This window comes from Notamacropus eugenii, chromosome 5 (genome assembly GCF_028372415.1).
Source record: "Notamacropus eugenii isolate mMacEug1 chromosome 5, mMacEug1.pri_v2, whole genome shotgun sequence".
Taxonomy (NCBI): Eukaryota; Metazoa; Chordata; class Mammalia; order Diprotodontia; family Macropodidae; genus Notamacropus; species Notamacropus eugenii.
In genome coordinates, this window is record NC_092876.1 from 263008277 (window position 1) to 263014386 (window position 6110).

The 6110-nt window shown below is 35.3% G+C and overlaps 1 pseudogene; it reads left to right on the plus strand.

Annotated features, from left to right (window-relative positions):
- The first annotated feature begins 1720 nt into the window (after positions 1–1720).
- Positions 1721–2230, plus strand: LOC140509139 (large ribosomal subunit protein uL23 pseudogene; annotated as a pseudogene).
- The last annotated feature ends 3880 nt before the right edge of the window (positions 2231–6110 follow it).

The window sequence follows — 6110 nt, forward strand, 5'->3', positions numbered from 1 at the left end:
GTTTCTTTATTTTTCCAGTGAAGGTGGATGATGGAAAATAATCAGGTTTAGAAGTCAATAGGGAAAGAACAGAAGTTTAAGAAAGTGTTGATTTCAAAAAGAGAAAACCAGCATATTATCATGATTATTTACCATTATGACATCAAGACTAGAAAGGAAGAGAATTGATATTGGAACCATGATAATGGGTAAAATAGTAAAAAACAAAACAAAACATTTGACACAAAACACATTCCCCTGACCTCACCTCCAAAAATTCTGTCACATACTCTCCTACCAGTACCTAAAGAGTCCAGAGGGAAGAAGGCTCAATCTTAGAGAGCATTTTCTTCCTTATGGAGGTTTCCTAAGGCATGCTTTAGCTATTTTGCTGGACTTTTTGTGGAACTGAGTCTGTGTGCAATCTGCCCGTTTCTTTCAAAAGTAGCTGAACTATGCATGCAGCTAGGAGACTATGGGAAGATGGCATGTTTGTTGGACTTCCAAATCTTACAAAGTCTTCCTCTGAAAAAAGAGGGAGAAGCAAGATTAAGACAGAGACCCACAATTTTGATCTTTCCCTCTTCACATCACTCTCATTCATTCTCCCCAACGGGATTGAGCTAGAAATCTCTCTTCCCTCTATTTGTTCTAATCTAGAAATCTCTTCAATTTAATATTTTAGAAATAGTGCACAGGGCATATACAAATTTCCTTAGTCAATCCAATCACTTTTATTGCTAATGTCACTCTACTTCTTAGAAAGCCTTTTTGCATTTAATCTAAAGCCCATGATGATGACATCTAGGGTATTTGGTTAAGTAAAACCATATCTCAATCACTTGTCTGGGGTAATTTTATTGAGTTACTCAATCTCCACTATTACTTGTATATGTATGGATGGTCTGGACAGAAAGCATTCTTCATCTTATACAGCACAGAAAGAAAATGAGAGGTAAGTAGTTCTGTGTTTCCTTTAAAAATAGGTTATTACCATTCTATTCAGTAATATGATCTCCCAACAGTAGAATTTTAAATATTCAAACCCAGATTCTAAATAACTTAAAATATGAATTCCTTTTTGTTGGACTTAGCATTCACTTCACAGTCTGTATTCTGAGATTTAGCACTCTAGAAAATAGTACCACAGGTCCTTGGAAATCTTTTGTTTCTAGCCTCCATTACTGGAATTTATTTCCATCTTTTGTATGGGTATTTTTAAGCCCATCTGTTAAATAATTCCACATTTTTTACGTATTTCTCTTTTAATAACGATCATTGCATTTTTCCTAATTCAAATAATTAGAGTCATAAGAATTTCATTTTAAGGAGCATTCTAGTTCTCTTTGATGGGATTTTCCTGTACAGTTTTAGACTATGAAATAGTACCTATTCTTTTCTTAAGCACTTTGCAATCTATATACTCAAGATTTCTGTTTTATCCCATACTACTGCACTTACCTACCACGTCAGTCACAAACACTATGATGAAATATAAGGTTCCTCCCATTATTCTTATTTTAGTAATGAGTTCCTCTATTTCTCAGAAAATAGGGTTCCTTTTTATCACTTCCTCCACTTTTTGAAGATCAAAACTAACACTAAGATGTCAAAAAAAAAAAAAAAAGCAAACCTTGCAGTTTCATTGGAAGAAATCACATTCCAAAGTGGTCTATTTAACTTCCAAAGACACCATTGAACAAATATTTGCTAATAAAGAATGAGAACCCTTTCCCCCAAGATGGTGCCAAAGGTAAAGAAGGAAACCGTTGTTCTCCCCAAGTCAGAAGTCAAGTCCAAGGCCTTGAAGGCCAAGAAAGCGGGGTTGAAATGTGTCCATAACTACAAAAAGAAGAAGATTCGAACATCCCCCACCTTCTGGTAACCCAAGACACTAAGACTAAGAAGGCAGCCCAAATACCCTTGGAAAAGTGCCCCTCAGAGAAACAAGCTTGATCACTATGCCATCATTAAGTTTCCCTTGACCACTGAGTCTGCTGTGAAGAAGATTGAGGACAACAGCATGCTAGTTTTCATTGTGGACGTCAAGGCCAACAAGCATTGGATCAAGCAGGCAGTAAAGAAGCTGTATGACATCAATGTGGCCAAGGTCAACACACTGATCCAGCCTGATGGAGAGAAGAAAGCTTATGTCCATCTTACTCCAGACTATGATGCTTTGGATGTTGCCAACAAAATTGGAATCATCTAAACTGTGTCCAACTGTCTCACTCCACCTACAATAAAAAGCTTTTCCTGAAAAAAAAAAAAGAATGAGAACTATCATTCTTATGTTTATCTCTATAATTATTAATTTTCACTAACACAAGTAGGTACACATGGATAATATTTTTCTCTAGATGGTCTTCATAAATGACTATATTTCCTACTTGCTTTTCTCCCTTTCTGTGTAGTAACACTTATCTCATTAGTGTAAAAGGTTATTGTAGATTTACCCAGTCAGGCTCCTGATTCAATGCCTATGCACTGGCAAACTCTACTCTCTATGTTTAAAAAAAAAATTAAATTAAATTATTTTATTTGTTTTCAGTGTTCAACAATCACTTCCATATATCTGAGGGATTTTCCCCCTCCCTTTCGCTCATTACTCCCCCCTTCACACCCTCTGTGAGACAGTGTACAATCTTATATAGGTTTTACACGTACATTCCTATTAAATACATGTTGCATAGAAGAAATGAAATGAATGGGAGAAAACAAAAAAAATATTACAAAAGGAAATGATCTGCTTCCATCTGCAATCCAATTCCATAATTCTTTCTCCGAATGTGGAAGGTGTTTTGTCTCAAGAGTCCACTGGAAAGTTTTTAAGTCCATGCATTGCAATGAAGTAATAGGTCTACCAGAAAAATTCCTCACATACTGTGGTTCTTGCTGTGTACAAAGTTCTCCTGGTTCTGCTCCTTTCACTCAGCAGCAGTTCATATAAGTCTTTCCAGGCTTCCTGAAGTCTTCCTGTTCATTGATTCCAATAGCACAATAACATTCCATTACATTCACATATCACAACTTGTTCAGCCATTCCCAATTGATGGGCATTCCCTTGATTTCCAGTTTTTGGCCACCATAGAGATGCTATAAATATTTTTGTACATGTGGGACCCTTTCCCATTTTTATGATCTCTTGAGGATACAGTCCTAGATATAGTATTGCTGAGTCAAAGGATAAGCACATTTTTGTAACCCTTTGGGCATAGTTCCAAATTACTCTCCAGAATGGTTGGATCAGCTCACAGCTCCAGCAACAATGAATTAATGTTCCAACTCTCCCACATCTTCTTCAACATTTATCATCTTCCTGTTTTGTTATGTTAGTCAATCTGATAGATGTCATATGATACCTCAGAGTTGTTTTGATTTGAATCTCTCTAATCAATACTGATTTAGATGATTGTTTTCATATGATTATAGATAGCTTTAATTTCTTCCTCTGAGAACTCCCTGTTCATATCCTTTGACTATTTATCAATTGGAGAATGACTTGCATTCTTGCACATTTGACTCAGTTCTCTATATATTTTAGAAATGAGACCTTTATCATGGACACTAGTTGCAAAAATTCTTTCCCAGGTTTCTGCTTCCCTCCTAATCATGGTTGTATTGGGTTTGTTTGTGCAAAAACTTTTCAAATTAATATAATCAAAATTATTGTACTTCATAACATTCTCCATCTCTTCTTTAATCAAAAATTTCTCCATTCTCCATAAATCTGACAGATGTAATATTATTCCTTGCTCCCCTGGTTTGTTTATAGTATTAGTCTTTATACCTGGATCAGCTGCATGCCCAAGACATTGATCTTCTCTTTCTCCATTTTATTAGTGTAGGCATTCAAAGATATAAAACTTCCCCTAAGAACTGCTTTTGCAGTATCCCATAAGATTTGATAGGTTATCTCATTATTGTTATTCCCTTGAATGAAGTTCTTGATTGTTTGTATAATTTGTTGTTTAGCCCACTCATTCTTTAGGATTAGATTATTTAGTTTCTAATTAATTTTTGGTTTATCTTTCCATTGGCTTTTATTACATATAATTTTTATTGCATTGCTATCTGAGAAGAATGCATCGACTATCTCTGCCTTTGTATACTTTATTGTGAGGTTTTTCTGGCCAAATATATGGTCAATTTTTGTATGTGTGCCATTCACTGCTGAGAAAAAGGTATATTCCTTTTATTCCCATTCAGTTTTCTCCAGAGAGCTATCATACCTACCTTATACAGAGTTTTATTCACCTCCTTAATGACTTTCTTGTTTATTTTGAGGTTAGATTTATCAAGTTCAGAGAGGGAGAGGTTGAGGTCCATGACTAATATAGTTTTGCTGACAATTTCTTCCTGTAACTCCCTTAACTTTTCCTTTAAGAATTTGGATGCTTTACCACTTGGAGCATATATGTTTAGTAATGAAATTGCTTCTTTGTCTATGGTGCCTTTTGGCAGGATATAGTTTCCTTCCTTATCTCTTTTGATTAGATCTGTTTCTTCTCTTGTTTTGTCTGACATTAGTATTGCTAACCCTGCTTTTTTTACATCAGCTGAAGCACTATATATTCTATTCTAACCTTTTACCAACATATTTCAAATGTGTTTCTTGTAAACAACATATTGCTGGCTTATGGCTTTTAATCTATTCTGCTATCTCTTCTCATTTTATGAGAGAGTTCATCCCATTCACATTCATAGTTATGGTTACTATCTGTGTCTTTTCCTCCATCCCCTTTCCCTCATTTATGCTTTTGGTTCTCCCTTTTTCCTTCCTACCCACAACAGAATTTAATTTTTGACCACTGCCTCCCCCAGTCTTCCTTCTCTTCTTTCAACACCCTCCCTTTTAATCCCTTTTTCCTTTACTACTTCTTCCCTCCCTTTTAGCCTCCCCTCCCTTTTCTTTCCCCCTTCCCCTCCTATTGACTATAGAGCTAGTTTTATTTCTATACTTAACTAAGTTTGTTGTTCCCTCCTTGAACTCAATCAGATGAGAGTAACTCTCAAACAATGCTCACATCCCTCTCCTTTTTCACTCTACTGTAACATATTTTTGTACCTCCTCCTGGGATGTAATTTACCTTTTACTGACTCCTCCTTTTCACATCTCCCATTACAATCCCTTCCCACTCTTAAATCACATTTTTATCATGACATCATTTACTTTGTACCACTCCCTCTGTCCATATATATCCCTTCTATATATCATAATAAATATATAATTTTCAAGGTTAACAAGTATCATCTTCCCTTATAGGGATGTGAACAGTTTGCACATGTGAATAAGAAGTTTTTTTTCCTCCCGTTTACTTTTTTATGCTTCTCTTGAGACCTGTATTTGAAGATCAATTTTCTATTGAGCTCTGACGTTTTCATCAGCAAGGTCTGGAAATATCCTATTTCATTGAATGTCCATCTCCCTGTCTGAAATGTTATGCTCAACTTTGCTGTGTAAGTGATCTTTGGCTGTAGTCCCAACTCCTTTGCCTTATGGAATATTGTATTCCAATTCCTTTGATCTTTTAATGTAGAAGCTGCAAGGTCCTGTGTGATCCTTACTGCAGCTCCTTGATATTTGAATGGTTTCTTTCTGGCTGCCTGTAGTATTTTCTCCTTCACTTGATAGTTCTGGAATTTGGCAGTGATATTCCTTGGTATTTTTTAGTTTGGTATCCCTTTCAGAAGATTAATGGTGGATTTTTAGGATGGCTATTTTGCCCACTGGATCTAGAACTTCTGGGCAATTGTCCTTGATGATTTCTTGAAAGATATTGTCCAGGCTATTTTTTCCATCATGACTTTCTGTAGACCAATAATACTTAGATTTTTTCTCCTGGATATTTTTTCAGATCATTTGTTTTTCAATTAGATATTGTATGTTTTCTTCTATCTTTTGATTCTTTAGATTCTGCTTGACTGATTCTTGATGTTTCATAGAGTCGTTGGCTTCTGTTTGCTGAATTCTAATTTTTTTTCAAATTGTTTTCTTCAGTTAACTTGTGCATCTCTTTTTCCATCTGTCCAATTGTTCCTTTTAGGGAGTTATTTTCCCCAGTTATATTTTGTATTTTCTTTTCTATTTGTCCAATTTTCCTTTTAAAGTCTTCTGTCATTTCTTTTTT